This window comes from Bos grunniens, chromosome 19, assembly GCF_055505025.1.
Source record: "Bos grunniens cultivar Pamir isolate PY7600 chromosome 19, Bosgru_T2T1.0, whole genome shotgun sequence".
Lineage (NCBI taxonomy): Eukaryota > Metazoa > Chordata > Mammalia > Artiodactyla > Bovidae > Bos > Bos grunniens.
In genome coordinates, this window is record NC_141183.1 from 31,926,965 (window position 1) to 31,951,865 (window position 24,901).

The 24,901-nt window shown below is 40.6% G+C and overlaps 1 long non-coding RNA gene across 3 annotated transcripts in view; it reads right to left on the bottom strand.

Annotated features, from left to right (window-relative positions):
* Positions 1-24,901, bottom strand: part of LOC147351995 (uncharacterized) — a 38,223-nt gene that overhangs the window by 12,421 nt on the left and 901 nt on the right. The window contains exon 1 of one of the 3 annotated variants that reach the window (XR_015146913.1): positions 4,263-5,101. The exons of the other annotated variants lie outside the window; for them this stretch is intronic. This is a non-coding gene — a long non-coding RNA (uncharacterized LOC147351995). Of the gene's footprint in view, positions 1-4,262; positions 5,102-24,901 lie in introns of those variants that run through there. 3 annotated transcript variants of the gene reach the window in all.

The window sequence follows — 24,901 nt, forward strand, 5'->3', positions numbered from 1 at the left end:
CCTTTAACCTAGGTTTTATAAGGTTCTGATGACATCTTTCCCCTTGGATAGTAGGTCTTTGTTATAGAGACAGCTTTGGGCATCTTCCAAAGTTTGCTTTGGGCATCTTCCAATGTTTGCTTTTCCATTCCTCTTCTCGTCACCAAGGGATCTTTCTTAGTTCTTCATGATGAGCACCTGGTGAGGTCCCTAGAAGTAAAATCCATGATTGTGGAAGAGGACATGCTGGACTGCAGGCTCTAGGAGGTTTCCACTTCATGCTGTTCTACATTGTCTCCAGCAAATCATCCAAATTACCACGTCATTGTCTCTACCAGTTTAAGGCTCCAGCGACTCCTATGGAAACAGGTGTTAGCTCTAGATTCACCATTCCTTCCAGATGCACGAGTAGCAAGTAGCAATCTGCCCTGAGATCTCAATTCTCTAATGGGTCTGAGAAAAGCATGATTTTCAGTGTTTCAGCTCTTTTCCTGTTATAAGGACAAGAATGATGACCTCCAAGCTCTTTAAATTTTGGAACTGAAACCAGAAGTCTGGATCATTTATTTTGAAACTATATTCAATACCTAAGCAAACCAAATGGTGACTGCAGCCATGAAATTAAAAGACGCTTGCTCCTTGGAAGAAAAGCTATGACAAACCTAGGCAGCATAATAAAAAGCAAAGACATTACTTTGCCAACAAAGGTCCATATAGTCAAAGCTATGGTTTTTCCAGTAGTCACGTATGGATGTGAGAGTTGGACCATAAAGAAAGCTGAACACTGAAGAATTAATGCTTTTGAACTGTGGTGTTGAAGACTCTTGAGAGTCCCTTAGACTGCAAGGAGATCAAACCAGTCAATCTTAAAAGAAATCAGTCCTGAATATTTATTGGAAGGTCTTATGCTGAAGCTGAAGCTCCAATTCTTTGGCCACTTGATATGAAGAACTGACTCATTAGAAAAGACACTGGTGCTGGAGAAGGCAGGAGGAAAAGGGGACTACAGAGAATGAGATGGTTGGATGCAATCACCGACTCAGTGGACATGAGTTTGAGCAAGCGCTGGGAGTTGGTGATGGACAGGGAAGCCTGGTGTGCTGTACTCCATGAGATCTCAGGGCCAAACACAACTGAGGAACTGAACTGAACTGAAGCAAACAATCAGTCAAGTTTGAGAATTAAATAAAGACCTTTTTAGATGTGAATCAACTGAGAAATGTCCAATAACTGAGGAGTTCTTTCATGAGAGGACAAAGTACAGAAATGAAAAATTGGAAGCCATTGGATCTGAGAAGTAGTAGGTTTACTCTAGCAAGCAGAGATGGGTGATCTCAGGATGACAGCTGATGAATCCATGATCTGTAGAGAAGCAGGAGGTTTGGGGAATCTCTAGGGAATTACTATGAAGGAAGTAGCTTCCATATAGATAGGCTGCATAATTTGAGAATATAGTAAGGACACACCATTCTCTTGTCAACAAGAGAAAAGAAAGGCAAATTAGAAACTGTGTTGCAGGGCTGGGAACTGTTTAAGAAAGTCATGGTTGGCTTCCAGTTCCAGCAATAACCTGAACAACCATCTAGCAACAAAATATCAAAAAATGATTATTTAACATGCGTGCCTGAGCTGGCAAGAAAATAAGGAAAATCCTCAGAGGCCAATTACAGAGCAAATGCAAGAAACCGGCAGCCTGAGCTTTGAAGCTGTTGACTACCCAAAGGGCATCCATATTACTTTGTTACCAAAATACTCACTTTTAACAACTGCCCAGGGAAAGGAGACAGCGTCTAGGAATGTTCCCTCCCAGAAAATGTCCCTTGCCAGACAAAGTAAAGAATTACATACAAAAATTCCTGTGACTAGAGGACACCTTCAGTGAGAGAGAGAACTGGTGTGGGGGGTGAGCAGGAATACTGAAATACACCCGCTAAAGCAGGTACCAAAGAAAATTACCTAGCATGTCTTTATCTATGCTAGGGTGAAATGAAAACAAAAATCTTTCTTCATAATTTGCAACTATGACCTGGCTTTTATATGGATTTGAGGTCCACATTTATGTTGTAGGGTTATTATAAAAACAGGCAAAGTAAATAATAAGCTAAGAAGTTAGTTTAAAATGATTCCACGAATTTATAATGCCTGCGGGCAGGATTAAGCGCAATTTTTTTCAAAGATATTGTCTTTAACTTAGACCTCAAAGAATTCTCACTGTCCTACTGATGAATTTTCTTTTTTTTAAATATAAATTTATTTATTTTAATTGGAGGTTAATTACTTTACAATATTGTCCAGAATAAAAAACAAAATAATATATAATGACAAACCATACAAAGAAAAAGATACCATGAGTGAGAATAAGTCAATATAATAAAGAATAGAATTATATCTGAAAGGACTTCAGATAGGAGAGTTGGATGAAGGCGGCCACAAAGGACAAATTTCCAATTGTAAGATAAATAACTACTGGGGATGTAATCGGAGAAGGCAATGGCACCCCACTCCAGTACTCTTGCCTGGAAAATCCCATGGATGGAGGAACCTGGTAGGCTATAGTCCATGGGGTCGCTAGGAGCCGGACACGACTGAGCGACTTCACTTTCACTTTTCACTTTCACGCATTGGAGAAGGAAATGGCAACCCACTACAGTGTTCTTGCCTTGAGAATCCCAGGGACGGGGGAGCCTGGTGGGCTGCTGTCTATGGGGTCTCACAGAGTCAGACACGACTGAAGCGACTTAGCAGCAGCAGCAGCAGCAGGGGATGTAGTGGACAATATGATGACTATGGCTGACCATGCCACATGGTACATTTGAAAATTGCTAGGAGAGTAAATCCTAAAAGCTCTCATCATAAGAAAAAAAAATGGTAACTATGTGAGATGACAATAGTAGCTAAACCTATTGTGATCACTTTACAAAATGTATGTATGTCAAGTTATTAGGCTGTACACCTTAAACATATACAGCATTGTATGTCAAATATACCTCAGTAAAACTGGAAGAAAATAACATAAATAAAAAATTATGATTGCATTATAAAATAAATTCTATTTAATGCAAATTATTTTTAAAAATTATTTCAGAGGTTGTTTTTATTAGATATAAATAAGAATATTTTAAATGATTATAGAAATAAAATTGGAATAAAAAAAAGTATGAGTAAGGAAGAAAAGGTTAACAAAAATGACCAGAAGAAAGATAATGAAAAGAAACAGCTAGGACTTATATACGGACTTCCCTGGTGGCTCAGCAGTAAAGAATCTGCCTTCCAGTGCAGAAGATGCAGGTTCAATCCCTGGATCAAGACCATCCCCTGGAGAAGGAAATGGCAACCCACTACATTTCTTGTCCAGGAAATCCCATGGACAGAGGAGTCTGGTAGGCTACAGTCTATGGAGTCCTACAAGTGTTGGACACAACTCAGCGACTAAAACAACAACTTATGTAAGTGTGTTGGGGTCAGGGGAGAAGTCCTGATTTGTTACTTGGTTGTGAACTGAGAGAGCTATTCTACTAAAGACCTATAAAGTTTGGCCCAGGAACTTTTACCACAAAACATGCCAAATTAAGCTGAATGGAAGGCTTGGTGAAAACTGTGAGTGAAGCACCTAAGCCGGTACACATGGAAGAGAAGGGTTTGGTTCAAGCCAAGCTTGCAGTGACCTGCCAAGGTCGTTAACCTGGTTTTTGACCCTACTCGAGGGCTGTTCTGGCTGCAGCAGTGGCCACTGCCTGGCTCCAGCTCCAACATTCCACTGATGGTCAGCACCACCAACCTCCCAATCCCATCACTACCCCACCATCTCCCAGGTTTCTCTTCCAACCACTGTTGCCAACTCAGTTATCACTGGGCCCTTCTCAACTCAATCACATTCACAAGTCTATCTCCTAATCAAGAGATAGATTTCCATCTCAATGACAATCTCCTCCAGTTACTCAAGTCAGAAAGTTGAACGATCCATCTTTCCTACTTTCCCCCCTCCCCTAAATGGAAATCACCAAAACCTATCAATTATGTTCCCCCTTAAAGGAAAGCTATAAAGTACTGTATATATGTTAATTCCAAACTCCTTAGTACAATACAAAAAATAGATAACCAACAAGGACCTACTATAAATAGCACAGAGAACTATACTCAACATCTTGTAATAACCTATAAGGGAAAAGAATCTGAAAAAGAATTATATATATGTGTCTAATATAATAATTGATATATTAATAATTAATATACTAATTAACAATTATTGGGCTTCCCTGGTAGCTCAGTAGTAAAGAACCCACCTGTCAATGCAAGCGATTTGCATTTGATCACTGGGTCAGGAAGATTCCCTGGAGAAGGAAATGGCCATCCTCTCCAGTATTCCTCCCTTGAGAATTCCATGGACAGAGGAGCCTGGAGGGCTACAGTCCATGGGGTCGCAAAGAAGGTGACAGGACTTAGTGACTAAAAAGCAACAATTAATAATTATCAATTAACATACTATATTAATAATTAATTATATTATCAACAAATATATTAATGATTAACTATATTAATATATATCTGAATTGCTATGCTATACACCTGAAACAGAACATTGTATATCTACTATACTTCAATAAAAATATTTTAATTAAAAAAGAGATATAAAAATCAGATATGCCTTTGTTTTCATTCTCAGGGACCCACCTTAGGTCAGAGCCCCACTGAGGTGTCTGTGTCTCCAGGCAGGATCCCTTCAGCCCGTCTTCACCTTGACCATCTTGCAGCAGATGTCCTCTGAGGCTGATAAGATGTGTTTTGTGGTCCCTCATTTGCACCAGCCTCTGCCAAGACTTGCAAAGAGCCCTGGTAGCATGCCCATTGGCCATGTGCTTTGTAAAATTTTGCAAAAGTAAGGTGCTGTAACCACAGTTGGTTAAGACTGTTGACACTCTGCCCCGCTTCTCCTCCATCACACTTCCTTTTGTTTCAGGTGGATCTGGGCATTGAGCCAAGGAGAAGTTAAGCTGGGATTACACTTGCAGTTTAGTTAGATACATGTACATGGTTTGTAGTCACTTCCACATAGAGGTAAGTTGTTATTTATGGCTCCCAAATAAGAATGACTTCCAGATATATCAATACTACTACCATCTCTGTGCCCACTGTTCTAGCATCATGACATAAAGCCATCAAAGAAACGCTGAATAATTAGTCATCCATTCAAAGAGTATTTATATTAGTAACCACACAAGAAAATCTGATATGCCATGTCAAAATCATATGGCTCATAATACATGACATAACCTTGAAAGGTCTTCTTAGATTTGATAAACAAACCTAGAAACCTATATAAGACCACCAGTAAATTGTAAAGATGAAAGAAACTTTTAAACTCTTAATAATAAATAAAGTTTCCATTAACCACGCTGGAGGATAAACTAAATTATCTTTCTATTCTGTCAATAGGAAGTGATATAACAAAATTACTGTCATGTGAAGAGGTGAACCAAAGGTTGAATTCTGCTAACATCAGGGGAAATCTTTTATAGAAGTATGTTGGCAGTAAATTAATAAAATATGTTATTTTCCCAGTTTTCATTATTTTTCTCAGCATTTTAAAATGTATAATTTGTTGTGCTTTCTCTCATTCTAAACACATATTCACTTTTATATCTAATTTTGTATTTTTTAATTCTTTTTTTTTTTTTCTTAAAAAGAGAACCTCCCCCATTATAGAACAAACTTTTGATTATCAGGGATAGGGGAAAGACTGGGGGTGGAAAGTTGAGAGTATGCGACTGACATGTGCACGCTGCTATATTTAAAATAGATAACTGACAACGACCTACTGTATAGCACAGGGAGTGAAGTGAAAGTTGCTCAGTTGTGTCTGACTCTTTGCGACCCCATGGACTATACAGTCCATGGAATTCTCTAGACCAGAATACTGGAGTGGGTAACCTTTCCCTTCTCCAGGGGAGCTTCCCAACCCAGGGACTGAACCCAGGTCTCCCTCATTGCAGGCAGATTCTTTACCAGCTGAGCCACCAGGGAAGTATAGTGCAGGAAACTGCTCAGTATTATGTAATAACAACCAAAATGGGAAGATAATTTGTAAAAGAATGGACAGACATATAACTGAATCAGTTTCTGTACACCTGAAACTATCACAGCATTGTAAGTCAACTCTACTCCAATATAAAATTAAGAAGTTTTTAAAAAAGGTTATCTGTTCAGTATTTTTGTTTTTATTAAGTGAAATGTCTTCATCTTAAATAGACTCTATATAACGAGCTATGATTTTTCTAGTAATCATGTACAGATGTGAGAGTTGGTTCATAAAGAAGGCTGAGCACCAAAGAATTGATGCTTTTGAACTGTGATGCTGAAGAAAACTCTAAAGAGTCCCTTGGACTGCAAGAAGATCCAACCAGTCCATCCTAAAGGAAATCAGTCCTGAATATTCAATAGAAGGACTGTTGCTGAAGCTGAAGCTCCAATACTTTGGCCACTGATGCTAAGAGCCCACTCACTGGAAAAGACTCTGATACTGCGAAAGATTGAGGGCAGGAGGAGAAGGGAGCAACAGAGGATGAGATGGTTGAATGGCATCATCAACTCATTGGACATGAATTTGAGCAAACTTCAGGAGATAGTGAAGGATAGGGGAGGCTGGCATGTTGCAATCCATTGGATCTCAAAGAGGGAGGAGGGTTCAGGATGGGGAACACAGGTATACCTGTGGCGGATTCATTTTGATATATGGTTAAACCAATACAATATTGTAAAGTTAAAAAATAAAATAAAAAGATTTGGACACTACTTAGCATCTGAACATCATCATCAAAGCACATCTTTGGAGCCTGGCACCTGGTTGTGAATGCGACCTGCTCAGCTTGGCTTTCCCTCCCTCATCCTTGTGTCTTCATGGAAGTGCAGTGAAGTGAAGTGAAAGTTGCTCAATTGTGTCCAACTCTTTGTGACCCCATGGACTTAGTCCATGGAATTCTCCGGGCCAGAATACTGGAGTGGGTAGCCTTTCCCTTCTCCAGGGAATCTTCCCAACCCAGGGATCAAACCCAGGACTCCCACATTGTAGGCAGATTCTTTACCAGCTGAGCCACAAGGGAAGCTCAAGAATGCTAGAGTGGGTAGCTTATTTCTTCTCCAGAGGGTCTTTCCGACCCAGGAATCAAACTGGGGTCTCCTGCATCGCAGGTAGATTCTTTACCAACTGAGCTATGAGGACCTTCCCCAATTAACCTGTCTATATGCAGTACCTTCCTCTGGGTTCTTCCCCATAACACATTTCTCTCAGGTGTCAATCATTTATCACATTCATCAACATTATATTTGTTTTCACTTTGATTTTCATGTTTTCCTCAGTAGATTCCAAACTCCCTAGGAGCAGAGCTCAGAACTATCTCAGTGTTGGTATCTAGCATACAGTAGGTGCTCCGTAAATACTTATGGGATGAATGAAGTACAGGACTGTGGGTGTGAAAAGATAGTGTAAGATGAAGTAGAACTAAACAAGGTTCATTTCAGGAGGAGTTTCTGAACAGGACTTGAAGATAAATAGCCTGAATAACTAGTGAGCCAAGTAGTTGTGATTTTACTATACTCTCTACCACCACCTCGCCCCTCCCCGCCCCCCACCAATGTTCTATTCTTAAAGAAAAAGTGAAGTCACTCAGTCATGTCCAACTCTTTGCGACCCCATGGACTGTAGCCTACCAGGCTCCTCTGTCCATGGGATTCTCCAGGCAAGAATACTGGAGTGGGTTGCCGTTTCCTTCTCCAGGGGATATTCCCGACCCAGGGATCAAACCCAGGCCTCCCACATTGTAAAGAAATTCTTAAAGAAATGCCTGGGTAAATAACACACTAATGAATAGAAATGCCAAATACCACTGATGAACATAGAGGCAAAAATTCTCAACAAAATTCTAGCAAACAGAATCCAACAGCATATTAAAAAGATCATACATCATGACCAAGTGGGCTTTACCTCAGGGATGCAAGGATTCTTCAATATTCACAAACCAATTAATGTGATACACCACATTAACGAACTGAAAGATAAAAGCCATATGATTATCTTAATCGATGCAGAGAAGGCTTTTGACAAAATGCAACACCCATTTATGGTTAAAAAAACTCTCCAGAAAGCAGGCATAGAAGGAACATACCTCAACATAATAAAAGCCATATGTGATAAACTCATAGCAAACATTATCCTCAATGGCAAAAAATTGAAAGCATTTCCCCTAAAGTCAGGAACAAGACAAGGGTGCCCACTCTCACCCTCACCATTCAACATAGTTTTGGAAGTTTTAGCCACAGCAATAAGAAAAGAAAAAGAAATAAAAGGAATCCAGATTCAAAAAGAAGAAGTAAAACTCTCACTGTTTGCAGATGACATGATCCTCTACATAGAAAACCCTAAAGACACCACCAGAACAGTACTAGAAGCTAGTCAATGAATATAGCAAAGTTTCAGGATATAAAATTAATACACATTAATTAATACACAAGGGATATCCCTTGCATGCCTATACACTAACTGAGAAAACAGAACGAGAAATTAAGGGAATGATCCCATTCACCATTGTGATGAAAAGAATAAAATACTTAGGAATAAATCTACCTAAAGAAACAGAAGACCTATATATAGAAAACAATAAACATTGATGAAAGAAATCAAAGATGACACAAATAGATGGAAAAATATACCACATTCATTAATCAGAGGAATCAATATATTGAAAATGAGTATACCACCCAAAGCAATCTATAGATTCAATGCAATCCCTATCAAGCCACCAACGGTATTTTTCACAGAACTAGTAACAGATAATTTCGTCATTTGTATGGAAATACAAAAAACCTTGAATACCCACAGCAACCTTGAGAAAGAAGAATGGAACTTGAGGAATCAATCTGCCTGACTTCAGACTATACTACAAAGCTACAGTCACCAAGATAGTATGGTACAGGCACAAAGACAGAAATATAGATCAATGGAACAAAATAGAAAGCCCAGAGATAAATCCACACACCTATGGACACCTTATCTTTGACAAAGGAGGCAAAAATATATAATGGGGAAAAGACAATCTTTTTAACAAGTGGTGCTGGGAAAACTGGTCACTCACCTGTAAAAGAATGAAATTAGAACACTTTCTAACACCATACACAAAAATAAACTCAAAATGGGTTAAAGATCTAAATGTAACACCAGAAACTATAAAACTGCTAGAGGAAAACATAGGCAAAACACTCTCTGACATAAATCACAGCAAGATCCTGTATGACCCACCTCCCAGAGTAATGGAAATAAAAGCAAAAATAAACAAATGGGATCTAATTAAACTTAAAAGCTTTTGTACAACAAAGGAAAATATAAGCAAGGTGAAAAGACAGCCATAGGAATGGGAGAAAATAATAGCAAACGAAGCAACTGACAAAGAATTAATCCCAAAAATATACAAGCAACTCCTGCAGCTCAATTTCAGAAAAATAAACTACCCAACCAAAAAATGAGCCAAAGAACTAAACAGACATTTCTCCAAAGAAGACATACAGATGGCTAACAAACACATGAAAAGATGCTCAATATCACTCATTATCAGAGAAATGCAAATCAAAACCACAATGAGGTACCATCTCATGCCAGTCAGAATGGCTGCTATCAAAAAGTCTACCAACAGTAAATGCTGAAGAGGGTGTGGAGAAAAGGGAACCATCTTACAGTTGGTGGGAATGCAAACTAGTACAACCACTATGGAGAACAGTGTGGAGATTCCTTAAAAAACTGGAAACAGAATTGCCATATGACCCAGCAATCCCACTGCTGGGCATACACACCGAGGAAACCAGAATTGAAAGAGACACTTGTACCCCAGTGTTCATTGCAGCACTGTTTACAATAGCCAGGAAATAGAAGCAACCTAGATGTCCATCAGCAGACCAATGGATAAGGAAGCTTTTGTATATATACAGAAAGGAATATTACTCAGCTGTTAAAAAGAACACATTTGAATCAGTTCTAATGAGGTGGATGAAACTGGAGCCTATTATACAGAGTGAAGTAAGTCAGAAAGAAAAACAGCAATACAGTATATTAACATATATATATATGAAATTTAGAAAGATAGTAACGATGACCCTATATGCAAGACAGCAAAAGAGACACAGATATAAAGAATAGACTTTTGGACTCTGTGGGAGAAGGCGAGGGTGGGATGAATTGAGAGGATAGCATTGAAACATGTATATTACCATATGTGAAATAGATGATCAGTCCAAGTTCAATTCATGAAACAGGGCACTCAAAGCCAGTGTACTGGGACAACCCAGAGGGATGGGATGGGGAGGGAGGTGGGAGGGGGGTTCAAGACAGGGGGACACATGTATATCCTTGGTTGATTCATGTCAATGTATGGCAAAAACCACCACAATATTGTAAAATAATTATCCTCCAATTAAAATAAAGTGAAACAGAAAAGTGAAAAAGTTGGCTTAAAGCTCAACATTCAGAAAATGAAGACCATGGCATCTGGTCCCATCACTTCATGGGAAATAGATGGGGAAACAGTGGAAACAGTGTCAGACTTTATTTTGGGTGGCTCCAAAATCACAGCAGGTGGTAATTGCAGCCATGAAATTAAAAGACTCTTACTCTTTGGAAGGAAAGTTATGACCAACCTAGATAGCATAGTCAAAAGCAGACATTACTTTGCCAACAAAGGTCCGTCTAGTCAAGGCTATGGTTTTTCCAGTGGTCATGTATGGATGTGAGAGTTGGACTGTGAAGAAAGCTGAGCGCTGAAGAATTGCTGCTTTTGAACTGTGGTGTTGGAGAAGACTCTTGTGAGTCCCTTGGAGTGCAAGGAGATCCAACCAGTCCATCCTCAAGGAGACCAGTCCTGCATGTTCATTGAAAGGACTGATGCTGAGGCTGAAACTCCAGTACTCTGGCCACCTCATGCAAAGAGTTAACTCATTGGAAAAGACCCTGATGCTGGGAGGGATTGTGGGCAGGAGAATAAGGGGACGACAGAGGATGAGATGGCTGGATGGCATCACTGACTCCATGGATATGAGTTTGAGTGAACTCCGGGAGTTGGTGATGGACAGGGAGGCCTGGCGTGCTGCGATTCATGGGGTTGCAAAGAGTCGGACACGACTGAGTGACTGAACTGAACTGAACTGAATTAAAATAAATTAATTAATTTAAACAAGAAGAAATGCCAAAGCTTCAAGTGATAAACTGAAAGAGAGAAGAGCTTATGCATAGGAAGGGAGAAAAAGAAAAGAAACAGGGAGGGAGGGAGGAAGGAAGAGAAGTGTGAAAAAGAAAAAGTGAAAAGAAGGGAGGATGGAAGGAATTAAACATCATTATAAAAAATAAGAAAACTTAGGTAGCATCTCAGGAAAATTACTTATTTCTTAACTAAAAGTGGGTGTGGTTAATATAAAACCTCAAAGAGAAGAAAATATGGGACAAATGGACCCACATAAGTAGCAATGCATGTCTGCATGCTCAGTCACTTCAGTCATGTCCAACTCTTTTGTGACCCCATAGACTGTAGCCCACCAGACTTCTCTGTCAATGGGATTCTCCAGGCAAGAATACTGTAGTGGGTCACCATCCCCTCCTCCAGGGGATCTTCCTGACCCAGGGATCGAACCCCCATCTCTTACATCAGCAAGAGGGTTCTTTACCACCAGAACCACTGGGAAGCCCGTAAGAAGCACACTCTCATCTATTGAATACATTCAAGTTTCCTGTTTGATTCTATCATTCACTCTGGAGCCTTTAGGAAAATCCATTGGCCTTGCCTGTCCGTTTATCCATAGGGCATGCAGATCAGTTGGAGAACACGGCTGAGTGTATGAGTGTGGGCAGTGGAAAATGGGTCAAGATCAAGGGACATCTTTCTGAAGGAGCTTTGTCTCCTGTTTGTCCTGCCACAGGATAAGGGAGGGAGAACAAAAGGGGAGGAGAGAAGGAGGAAAGAAAACCATACCCTGTTTGATAATGAAGATCACAGCACTCAAGATCTGAGCTAAAATGCATAGATGAAAGTTTAAGACATATTTTCTGAAATATTCTATACATCACATGCACTGAATTGGTACCGCAATCTCCTAGGTACTGTCAGCTAAAAGGTGGAAAGGGAAGCATTGAAATGAGACTACATATTTTGCTCCTTGAGGCCTATTTCTGCACTGAGAATGTCCTTAGATAAAGCTGCCTTTTGGAGACAGCAAAATCAAACAACTGGGAAGCCCCTCAGGGGAGCATTTGGTCCTGTTCATTGGATGAGCAAAGATTCAGAGAGGTGAAATGATATAGCCAAGTTCTCAGAGCTAGCAAGTGTTAGTCGCTGACTCTGTGACCCCAGGGACTGTAGCTCACCTGGCTCCCCCGTCTAGAAAATTCTCCAGGCAAGAATACTGGAGTGGGTTGCCCTCCCCTTCTCCAAAAGATCTTCCCAACCCAAGGATCAAACCCAAGTCTCCCGTACTGCAGGCAGATTTTTTACTGTCTGAAACACCAGGGAGGCCCAGGGGTAAAAGCTAAATAGAGGTTCCCCAGCTCCCAGGCTGACTTACTTTGCACAGAATCTCTAGATCAGGATCACTGATTTGTAAAAAAAAAAAAAAAGAAAAAAGAAAGAAAGAAAGAAAGAAATCTTGAGCAGCAAAAGGAACATCAGGAGACCACTTGCTAAAAATGGGCAAGCAGAGTGACTGCCTAGACTAGGAAAAGAAACATAGTTGCCAGAATCACCAGATGGAAAGGGAAGTTATTAAAACTCAATTTTACTATTCCATTGATTTAAGCAAGAATATAGCAGCAGGATAGGTTTGCCCAGAGATGCTAGAATTACTACGCTAGAACGACTGTCTACGTAATTCAGGCTACGGAATTACTAGTAGAAAGTATCCCATAACATAAATGCTCATTTTGCACAAGTTCAAAGAGAACTGATTTTCACTGCAATCTGTTAAGGAAAAAAGAGATGACATTTTAGCACTAGCTGCCATCAGCTGCAAGTACTGATATTCTGGAAACAATGCAAATGATTGACTCGGCAAAGCCCCAGATTGGAATGGGTCCTGGGTGCTTAATGCATTTTGTAACTTGGTTATGACTTCAAGGAAGTTGTCAGCATGTTCTAAGCAAATGGCTCACAGGGCAGCACATTCAGGATTTATCAGGGTTAGGTTGCTAGGTGTAAATTGTGTCAAGTCAGTCAATTCAGCCACTCAGTCACGTCCGACTCCTTGCAACCCCATGGACTGCAGCACACCAGGTCTCCCTGTCCATCACCAACTCCCAGAGTTTACTTAAACTCATGTCCATTGAGTTGATGATGCCATGCAACCATGTCATCCTCTGTCATCCCCTTCTCTCACCTTCAATCTTTCCCAGCATCAGGGGCTTTTCAAATGAGTCAGTTCTTCACAGTTCGTAGATTGTGTAGATGTTTGCAAATGCTGATATGTGTATGAGTTCCTCAAGGACAAGATGGAAATTAAAAAGAATGGGGAAACTTACCAATGGATGCAGGCAGACCTAGAATTTGAGATTATTACAATAGCCCTCGATGTTGCAGTCCCAAACAATGAGATTTGGTTGAAGTTTACCAACAGCATTGCTAAGCTGCCAGATTTCTAAGCCATGGATCAAAATCTATACTTTTTTGTTTGCTTATGTTCATTTTTGAGTCAAGAAATAGGTCTTTTTATGAAACTGTGAAATGGAATAACTCCTGCCATATCGATAAACAAGGATGTCACAGCTATCTGAGATTCTGGCCCTCCACGTGTAAGCCGGTGAGTCCTAAGGGAATTCAAGAAGAACCTGCTGGCAAGCTACAGTGCCTACAGACACTCTTTACAGACAGGTGGGGGTGGGGAGGGGGTATAAAAACACAGGATGCTGGCCCCAAATAGCTGAGATGCATATGAAAGAAGTGATTTCAATAAACCCAGAGGCTTGCATTTTCCCATATACAGAAGAGGACTAAATGCTTTGATATATCTGGTTTTCCTTAATTAATGGTAATCTTTTGATATTCAGACTACCTGCCCCTTGCAGCAAACTTCTATATAACCTGACCTCTTCCCCCACCTCCTCAGAGCAATTTCTCAGGGCTACCTGAGTTGCTGCCTCCTGGGCTTAAAGTTCTAAGAACTCCTGCTGAATAAAACAAAACTCTTAACTTTCTTCTTGGGCCTCCCTGGGGGCTCAGTGGTAAAGAATCCTCCTGCCAACAGAGGAGACACAGGTTCAATCCCTGGTCCGGGAAGATCCCATATGATGCGGAGCAGCTAAGCCCATGTGCCGCCAACTATGGCAACTGTGCCCTAGAGCCAGGGACCCACAACCACTGAGCCCACATGCGTAACTACTGAAGCCTGCACTCCACAACAAGAAAAGACTGCAATGAGCAGGCTGCACAGCGCAACTGGAGAGCAGTCCCTGCTCAGCGCAACGAGAGGAAATCCCACGGACACCAACGAAGACCCTGCACAACTAACAACAAGTAAAATTAAATAAAAAGAGCCTGTGGTTAAAAAAAGAAGAAATAGGTCTTCTTGACATGGTTACAAAATTTTAAAAAAAAGCCGGGGGAGGGGGGGTGCAATTCAGAAAAATCCCCTGAAGAGCATCTTCCTATCCACAGCCTGCCAGTTACTTTAATAAGTGAATAGGTTTCAGGTGGTCCTGGTATTGCTGTTATTGGAGTCACACCATCAAGCAAGACCCTGGAGACCCTCCACACCCTTGGCAGAAGTCCATTCACAGTGACTGCTGACAGTGTGTATCTGTGAAGACGGAGCAAGGGACCAAAGACAGCCAGCTGGAATATTCTGAAAGCAAACGCTTTCTTCAAAAGACATCAAATACTAGCAAAATATATCAACCCGGCTACCACTGTGAGCCCCCAAATATTCGTTCACTTTTTGGTGTCCCATTTTCATAATCAAAGCCTTAACACCATGTTGAAAAGAGAATTTGCTGGATAGGATTATAATAATAAGGAAAATTTTAACAGGAACATAAAACCTTAAAACTCCTATAAATCTGCTGGATACTGAGGTCAGGACAAAAGAGAGAAAGGAATGAGGAGAATTTGCCAGGTACTCGATGCAGAGACGAAACACATCCAGGAAAAGTCTACGGCATATTTCATTCTCTTGTGAAAAATACCCAATAGAGGGCTTGCTCAGAGAAGATTCTAAACAGAACTCATTTGACAATTTTTGCAGTAGGCAAAATACCTTCAATTAATTAGAAAGGCAAAACCATGTGTGCACATATACAAACTGCAGATGTGCAGAAATAAATACCATCTTGGGCTGGCCCAGATCCAGGTAAACATGGGCCCTGAAGACCTCCCTAATTTCAGTGGACTGAAGTCTGGAAAAGTGATTAACTATCTAAATGCAAGTGTAACTGCTCCATGCCCCCAGAGAATGCGGGGAGAGAAAAGAAGGCTCTTACATCCTAATTAAAAGTCCGAGCTTTTGCCCCATGGAATGCAAGACCGCTTTGGACACAGGAAACTGTTCTTTATCCAGCTACACTCATAAAGCTGTCAATAAGTTGAGAAAGTGGCCTTGATGGTGTGAAAAAAAAAAAAAGAAAAAAAAAAACCTCTCTTAGAGCACTGGCTGCTAATAAAATTCTTTTCTGTTCAATGAAGTCCAGCAAATCATCTAGGATCATATAAATAGCAAATTTAACAGCAAATTAGCAAGGCTTATAAAATATATGACCACTTAGGCAGCAAGGAAAGCCAAAAATCAAGGTTGGAGAATTACTAAATTATGGTTAAAAGATATCTTTCTTTCGATGCCTTTCATTGAAAGTCTTTAAAAATCTATTTTGAGAGAACTAAACTGCTTTTCAAAGGGGACATTATTAAACTAGCTGTGTTTGATAGGGTCAGGACCTCTCACCCTTGATAACCACCCAAAAATAAGTAATGACCTGCACAGCATGAGAGATCTGTGCAGAGCATCCAGGCCTCCCGGGTCCAGTGTACCATCTTCTGGTTTCTGGTAAGGATTTTAGACTTTGGCACAAAGTCATCGTGGTTACGAAGAAAACGTGGCCCTGTCTCTACACTTTCTAATACCTTCAGAAAAATAAAATAGCTACTTCCCTTTATGAAACTGGCAACCATTTAAAGAGTTTCTGACAAAACGAGAAGCCAGACTCTAAAGAAGTCATTAAAACAATTCATACATTAATACCTGGAGATCTAGCTTAAATTCTCGATTTTCATCCCTCCCCCTCCCCGCTCCCCATTAAAGAGATTCTCATTAGTTGTGCCCTAGAACACAGGTAGCGTCATTATTAAACTGGCCCCTTCCTGATGTTTCATGGAAGGTTATAGAGACTCTTTATGAGGACCAAATTCTCAAAGCTGGTAACTTTGCAATAAAGTTCTTTTCACCAAATCTTGGCACACACAATCTATGCTTGGCTCTGAAACATTTTTAGAAAAATTTACACAGGAAAAAATTCAACACTTTTGAAGTTTCCATCTTTATTAAGTATTGGAATAGTTGATGTGTTAAAGGTAAGTTCTCAGCTGGTTATTCTAAGGTATTGCTGTGATTCCCAAACTTTTAGTGACTTGACATAATGATAAAATTGAACACATATATTGAGAACTTGTTGTCATTGTTTAATCACTAAGTTGTGTATGACCCTTTGTGACCCCGTGGACTGTGTCCCGCCAGGCTCCTCTGTCCGTGGGATTCTCCAGGCAAGAATACTGGAGTGAGTTGCCATTCCCATCTCCAGGGAATCGTCCTGATTCAGGGATCAAACTCATGTCTCCAGCATTAACAGGTAGATTCTTTATTGCTGAGCCACCAGGGAAGCCCTGAGAACTTCTTAAGAGCCCCCAAATTATGCAGAGTGTTAAGGATACAAAAGCTCTCTAGGAGATCCACTCTTGGTTGAGGGGGACACAGAAACAGAAAAAAGTTGAATAACAAGGAAATAAGCATGTGATTAGCCACCAAAATGAAGATGGGAAGAGTAGAACCAATGACCAACTTAGAAGAAACAGACCAAACAGACCATGCAGTTGGACACCAACTTCAAATTCAGAGCATATCATAGGTCAGGCTGCTATAATAAAAATGCCACAGACTGGGTAAATTTAAACCACAAACATTTATTTCTCAGTTCTGGAGGCTGAAAGGTCAAGGCACCAGCAGATTGAGTGTTTAGTGAGAACCCACTTCCTGGTTCATTGACAGCTGTCTTCTCACTGTGTCCTCATATGGCAGAAGAGGTGGTCCCTGGGGTCCCTTTTCTAAGGGCACTCATCCCATTCACGAGGACTCCACCCTTATGACTTCATCTCCAAATGCCCAACCTCCAAATGCCATCACTTTGGGGATTAGGATCTCAACTTATGGATTGGGAAGGGATAAAAACATTCAGTCTATAAAAGGGGGGGTTCCAAAATCATGCTTTGTTGTTGTTCAGTCACTAAGTTGTGTCTGAGTCTTTGCAACCCCATGGACTGCATCATGCCAGGCTCCTCTGCCATTCACCACCTCCCAGAGTTTACTCAGATTCATGTCCATTGAGTCGATGACACTATCTAACCATCTCAACTTCTGCCACCCACTTCTCCTCCTGCCCTCAATCTTTCTCAACAAGTCAGCTCTTTGCATCGGGTGGCCAAAGTATTGGAGCTTCAGCATCAGTCCTTCCAGTGAGTATTCAAGGTTGATTTCCTTTAGGATTGACTGGGTTGATCTCCTCACGGTCCAAGGGACTCTCAAAAGTCTTATTGAGCACCACAATTTGAAAGCATCAGTTCTTCATCAGTTCTTCAAAATCATGCTTAGGTCTGATAACTCACAGAAAGCTGTCATACTCACAGTTATGGTTAATTATAGGGAAAGAACACAGATTAAAATCAGCCAAGGGAAGGGACACCAAGGGTAGAGTCCAGGAAATTTCCAAATGCAAAGCTTCTGGTTATCCTGTCCCTGTGCACTTGTGGATGGAGTCAAATCCTCCCAGTTGCTGTGTGTGGTAATATGCCAGGTGTACAACCAACCTAGCATGCTCACCTCAGCCTTTGGTGTCCAGAGTTTCTACTGTGACTCAATCTCAAGCCACCTACATGACTGACCTTTACTACCCAGCTTCTCCCTGAGGTGGGGTCACTCCCTTTGGTCTCCAGCCCCTCCAGGGGCCAGAACTGATGCCACATAAGGCCTCAACATGAATCACATTATTAAGACTGTCCAGTGGCCAGAGCCCCCAGGCAAACAAAGATACTTCCCTGAGGCAGGATATTAATCACTTTCCAATAGTTGAGGACAAAGGCCAGACACCCCTTTGGATAAGGTTAATTCTTCCTTAATCAGAAAGGTACAGAAACTCGACTATGGAAAGATCAGGGTAGACTGGAGTAATTAGAAAGGATATAGAAATTTCGTTCAGTACTTTAAACATTAAAGTGAATTACATGCTAATAATTTAGCATGGAAAAAATGGGAAAAAATTAGAATCATTGAGCAAGAAAGCAGGAAAACAGTCAGTAAAAGAGTATTTTTAGAAGATTAAAGTGATTATGAGCTCCACTTTTCCATCTCTCTCTTTCCACTCTCTTCCCAGGAAATCAGGTGTAGTCTCTCAGTCTCTTGTTGTTAAATAAGTTGTCAGGGCTCTAACTGACATGTCTAGACTTGAACTCCACCTAGAGCTGATCTAAAACTTCCACTGGGATGTCAAATGGACATCTCAAGAGAACTTGTCCTAGGCATCTCTCATCTCCATATGGTGCCATGAGTGATCCAGCTGCTCAAGCAAAGATACCAAGCCATCCTCTCAACCAACATCCATCTAATCCAGAAGCAGTGACACCCCTAATTCAAATTTTTTCCTAAATTCAACCATAATAAGCCAATCCTACTGCCACAATCCAAGCCAAGTCATCATCATCTCTCATTTAGAGAGATGCTCGGGAGGTGCCTTCTTTCCCTTCACAACCCATTTATCCTCTGCCCAGCAGCCTGAGTGATCGCTATAGAGTATAAATCATACCATGTTATACCTGTGCTTAAAGCCCTTCAGTGGAAGCTCCCAACTCCTTTAAAATAATATACAAACTGCCACTATCACCCCCAAAACTTTGAAAAGCTTGACCACCTTAGATTTCATCTTGCATGCTTCTTTGCTGTCTTCCGGTCACACTGGCCATTCCTTGAACACAATGAGCTTCTTATAGCTGGGTCTCTACAGGCTATCTTCTCTCTCTTTGGAACACTTTTCTCTCGAATCTTCTGTTGACTGGTATCTTCTTATCATCTGGGTCTTAGGTCAATGATAAACTCCACCAAGAGGTCTTCCTTGGCCATCCAATCTGAGTGGCAGCCACTTTCAATCACTATCAGAGCACCCTGTTTTAATTCCATCATAGCAAGCATCGCTTTATTGACTTGTTTGTGAATTTTGTTTGTTTACATGTCTATTGCTTTTCTCTCTTACTAGGATATAGGCAAGTAAAAAGTTGTCCCTTTTGCTTGCTTCTCTGTGTCCAGTTTCTACTACAGAGATGGACACATAGTATCTGTGTTCTCATCAGATCCTTATTGAATGAACAAGAAACGGTATTTTAAATTTATCATAGGCATTCAAAATAGTTAAGAAGGAAAAGCCTGTTTTTTTACACTCCTTCCTTCTCTGAATTCTTTTTTTGGTGTATGATTCTTCCTCTCCAACAGTAATTTTTAATTACTTTTATCCTCCACCTTATTATGACTGGCTTCTTCAAAGAAGCTAAGGCATCCATTTAGTGTAAAATGTAAATGACTGATAAATGTGTTGAGGCCTTTGAAGATGGAACAAAGTATGAAATCAGTGATTTTCAGACCATGACATTCCCAGACCATGTAAGGTGAAGTTTTCAGTCCCTCAATTCATCCAGTTTTTTTGTATTTGAGTACTTTTTCATGCTGAGCTTGCCAGAATACCTAGTTGCCTCGTATCTTTTTAAGTTAATGTTGATTACAGAAATGATTTTACAGACAAGTATCAATGGAATAGACCCTCGATGATAACCTTTGTAGCCAACTGAGCTGGGGAGTCTGGGATCTTCCTCTGTATCCTTAAATATGTGTCTACCTGAGTACACAGCCCTAGTTAGGGGAATAGGAAAAACAGAGGCACAAAGTATGTTAATGCTACTTTTGGAGGCCTTGTGAGATTCTAGACTAAACTTTAGGAAATAGTGGGAGTCAAAGGAAGGAGGTATTTTAAACAAACAATTGAAAAGGGCAACTGCTTGGAAACAAAGGACAACAAATAGAATAATCAGATGTGAGGCCAAGATATTGAGCCTTGTTGCAAAATGAACAGTAGAAAGTTTTGATGAATGTAGAAATATTGAGATGCATAGATAATCTTGTTAGGGAAAAATGTATCAAGATTGAAGTCATGGCAGAACCATCAGCCATAAATATCAAACAAGCAGTCGGGAAATATGAGAGTGGAGTCAGACGTAGCTTGAGGCTAGAGATCAGATACTGGTAAACCCCTGGCCACACCTGCATGTGGAAAGCCCCCAGTCGATATACTTGAGAAATTCCTAGTCCTGAAACAGGCACAAAGAGAAATATCCTAACTTGTGGTACAGACACAGAAAACTGTAGTCCCATAAATATGAATCACCAAGTATTTAATGACTTGAGACCCAGACATGAGGCTTGGGTGACATCGTGTTCTGAGCGGCAAAATCACCATGGTAACAAGCTATTTCTAGGTCCTGGTGTGGCTATTCCAACAGGGTAGATAATAAAAATCTGGGAGTCCCTTTGTTCAACTCTGCAGATCCACTAGCTTCAAATGGGCAGTCAACTGTCACAACTACCCTGGGTGCACACATGCCCATGAAGCACAGAAGGAAGAAACTGAAGATTCCTGCTCACTAAGACATAGTCTTTCTCTAGGCTGGTTTCCTATCATTTTTGATTCTTAATAAAGCTGATGTGTAGACATAGAAAGTGTTTCAGTCTCTCATTTCTAAAATACTTAAAATCCAGTGTTTGTGTTCCAGGATTCAAGCCTAAGACACTAAAATTTTATATTAAAAGTAATAAAACACTTTTATATGAAAAGTAAAAAAAAAACATAAAGTCATCAGAAAAGAGAGATAAACAATAAATCTACACCCTCAACTTTCTCAAATGGGATTATATTAGAAGGCATGGGCTCCTGCCAGCCAATGAGGTAAAATTGACCTCATTCAAATGGAACCCTAGCTATTTCTGATCTTTTGCTGTCAGGGATTTTAAAACATTGCATTTAGGTTTCTTCACTTTGGCTTTCTTCTAACTTCACTGCTTATTCTAGGCTGATGACTACCCCAGGAGAATGACCCTCTGATGAGCCAATGACCTTCTGTCCGAGACCATGGAGGAGGCCCCACTGTCTCCTTTAGTCCAACTTGAGTTTCAGTTGCCTAGACCACCCACCAGTGGAGCTGGAAGTTAGAGTTCATGGTTCTGGAGAAAGCTGCCCAGAAACTGCTTCCTGGGAGTTGTTGACTGTCACACCCCTCCCTTGGCTTCTAGCAGTGAAAGATGGGGGTCTCACTCAGTTACCATCCTTGTGCCTAGAGTAGGAAGCTACTCCTGGTCCCAGACTGAAGGTCTTGCCCTAGGACTGAGTACATCTCTGAGTGACTGTGGGTTGATGAACACTACCCTCTATCCTGAAAAGAGAACCCCACCCTAATCCCTGGAACCTGGGAAAGTCACCTCATATGGCAAAAAAGACTCTTGAGAGTCCCTTGGACAGCAAGGAGATCAAACCAGTCAAATTGACCCTGAATATTCATTGGAAGGACTGAAGCTGAAGCTGAAGTTCCAGTACTTTGGCCACCTGATGTGAAGAGCTGACTCCCTGAAAGAGACCCTGATGCAGGAAATGACTGAAGGCAAAAGGAGGAGGAGGGCAACCGAGGATGAGATGGTTAGATAGCATCACCAACTCAATGGACATTAATTTGAGCAAACTCTGGGAGATTGTGGAGGACAGTGGAGCCTGGCACGCCACCGTCCATGGGGTTGCAGAGAGTCAGACATGACTTAGCCACTGAACAACAACAACATGGAAGAAAACAGATTTTGCAGATGCTATTAAATATCTTGATATGACCAGATTATCCTGGATTAAGAGGATTTAGGGGTGGGCCCTAAATGCACTATAAAAGTGGAGCAGAAAGAGATTACAGCACAGAAGAAGGGAACGCATGTGATGACACAAGCAGAGATGGGAGAGATGTTTCCACAAACCAAGGAACAACCACCACCAACCACCAGCAGCCGGAAGAGATTATAAACAGATTGTTCTTTAAAGTCCCTGAGGGAGGGTGGCCCTTCTGACACCTTGATTTCAGCCCAGAGATATTGATTTCAGACTTCCAGCTTCCAAATCAGTGAGAATAGAAATGTCTGTTGTTTTAAGATACTAAGTTTATGGTAATATGTTACTGCAGGCAGTGTATTGAATATAGTGAATACAGGTAAAACAGTGATTGAAACAGAAACAAGATGTACCACTTCAAGAAAAATGCCTTCCCTACCCAAGCACCCAGCAGAACAGACACAACATTATCCAATACCTGGAAAGTTATGACCAACCTAGACAGCATATTAAAAAGCAGAGACATTACTTTGCCAACAAAGTCCGTCTAGTCAAGGCTATGGTTTTTCCAGTGGTCATGTATGGATGTGAGAGTTGGACTATAAAGAAAGCTGAGCGCCGAAGAATTGATGCTTTTGAACTGTGGTGTTGGAGAAGACTCTTGAGAGTCCCTTGGACTGCAAGGAAATCCAACCAGTTTATCCTAAAGGAGATCAGTCCTGGGTGTTCATTGGAAGGACTGATGTTGAGGCTGAAACTCCAATACTTTGGCCACCTGATGTGAAGAGCTGACTCATTGGAAAAGACCCTAATGCTGGGAAAGACTGAGGGCAGGAGAAGAAGGGGACAACAGAGGATGAGATGGTTGGATGGCATCATTGACTTGATGGACATGGGTTTGGGTGGACTCTGGGAGTTGGTGATGGGCAGGGAGGCCTGGCGTGCTGCGGTTCATGGAGTCACAAAGAGTTGGACATGACTGAGCAACTGAACTGAATTGTATTTTGTTCAAGGGCAAGGCTATTCAATTCCAGCTATGAAAAGAAATATATGTACAAGTACCCAATGCTTGATGTACATTATAAGGATTTTTTCCCATTTTTTTTTTTGCAAGTAGAATGTAAGTATAATCTTAAAAAGCTATTTGATATTTAAGATTTTGATTTAATATAAACTACCTAAAACAGCCAGTAGTGGCTCAAACTTGAAAAAAGTACTACTATTTCCCCCCTATTTTTATGACATGTGTATTGAGAACTACAGAAAAGCTCTAAAAAAATAAAAACTGACTCTATAGGTGATTTCTTTGCCTTGAAATACACAGTTAATTAATTTTTCCTCCACTCTTTGCTCCTCCACTCTTTGCATGTATAAATATTTTTATTGCAAAGTAAGGACTGTAAGATCTTCTACAATCTTTTAGTTTACGGCTCAATAATGTGACATTTTGTGATTATTTTCCTTTCTCATTAAATTCTCATCCAAAGCATGTTTTCATAACCACATAGAGTTTTTCATCTTTGGATCTTACCATGAGGATTTTAATTTTTACATAATCCCTCCATCGGTCTATTTACATATCTATTTACCTTTGAAAATATGCTTAGAAGCTCATTACGCTTTCTTTTAGTATTTTATGGTGTCTGGTCTGTTAAGAGTGTTAATGCACCCGGAATTTATTTTAATATATGATTTGGCAGCATGATCTAATCTTCCCTCCCCCAAATGGCTCAGCAGTTATGAGTCAACAAGTTGTGAGATGACTTTTTAATGAAGGATGCTTTCTCCACTAGTTTGACACATACTAACTTCTGATTTATGTTTCTAGGCTTACTCCTGAAAGTGAGTTAGTCACTCAGTCATGTCCAACTCTTTGTGGCCCTATGGACTATAGCCCGCCAGGCTCCTCTACAGGTGGAATTCTCCAGGCAAGAATACTGGAGTGGGTCGTGATTCCCTTCTCCAGGGGATCTACCCACCCCAGAGATTGAACCCAGGTCTCCCGCATAGTGAGCAGATTCTTTACTGTCTGAGCCACCAGGGAGGCTTACTCCTGATATTGTATTCTGCTCCACTGGCCACTTTGTGTATTCCTCATCATAAAAAATTACAGAAACTTTATATGATTGAACAACTCCCTCCTCATAACTTATTTTTCAAAACCATCTCAGTTCTTCTGAGGCATTCAATTTGGTCAAATTCAACATTTTAAATGATAACATTTTAATGAAAAACTACTTTTTAATTGCAGGGGTTCACTCGGAGATGACAAAGTATATTTACAGATCCTGTTATCTAAGAATAAGTTTTCTAACGATTTATGAAGGTTTTCTCTTCTTCATCCTCAAATGTTTTCCCCCAGCAATAAGCTCCCTCTCCAGCATAAATAATTGACCCTTTCCTGGATTATTTTAATCAGCAAATAAACACAATTTACTTTCTATCTTCATTGGGGGGGGGAGGAATTATCCCAAACTCCACACTCTCATATCTCTCTTTCCTTTCACGTTAAAGCCTTTGGGGGTAGAGTCTCAGATGTAGAAAACAAACTTTGGTTACCTGGGATGGAGAGAGGGATAAATTGGGAGATTGGGACTGACATACACACTACTATATATAAAATAGATAGGTAACAAGGACCTACTATATAGCCCAGAGAACTCTGCTCAGTACTCTGTAATGGCCTATATGGGAAAAGACTGAAAAAAGAGTAGATACATGTATACACATAACTGCCTCACTTTG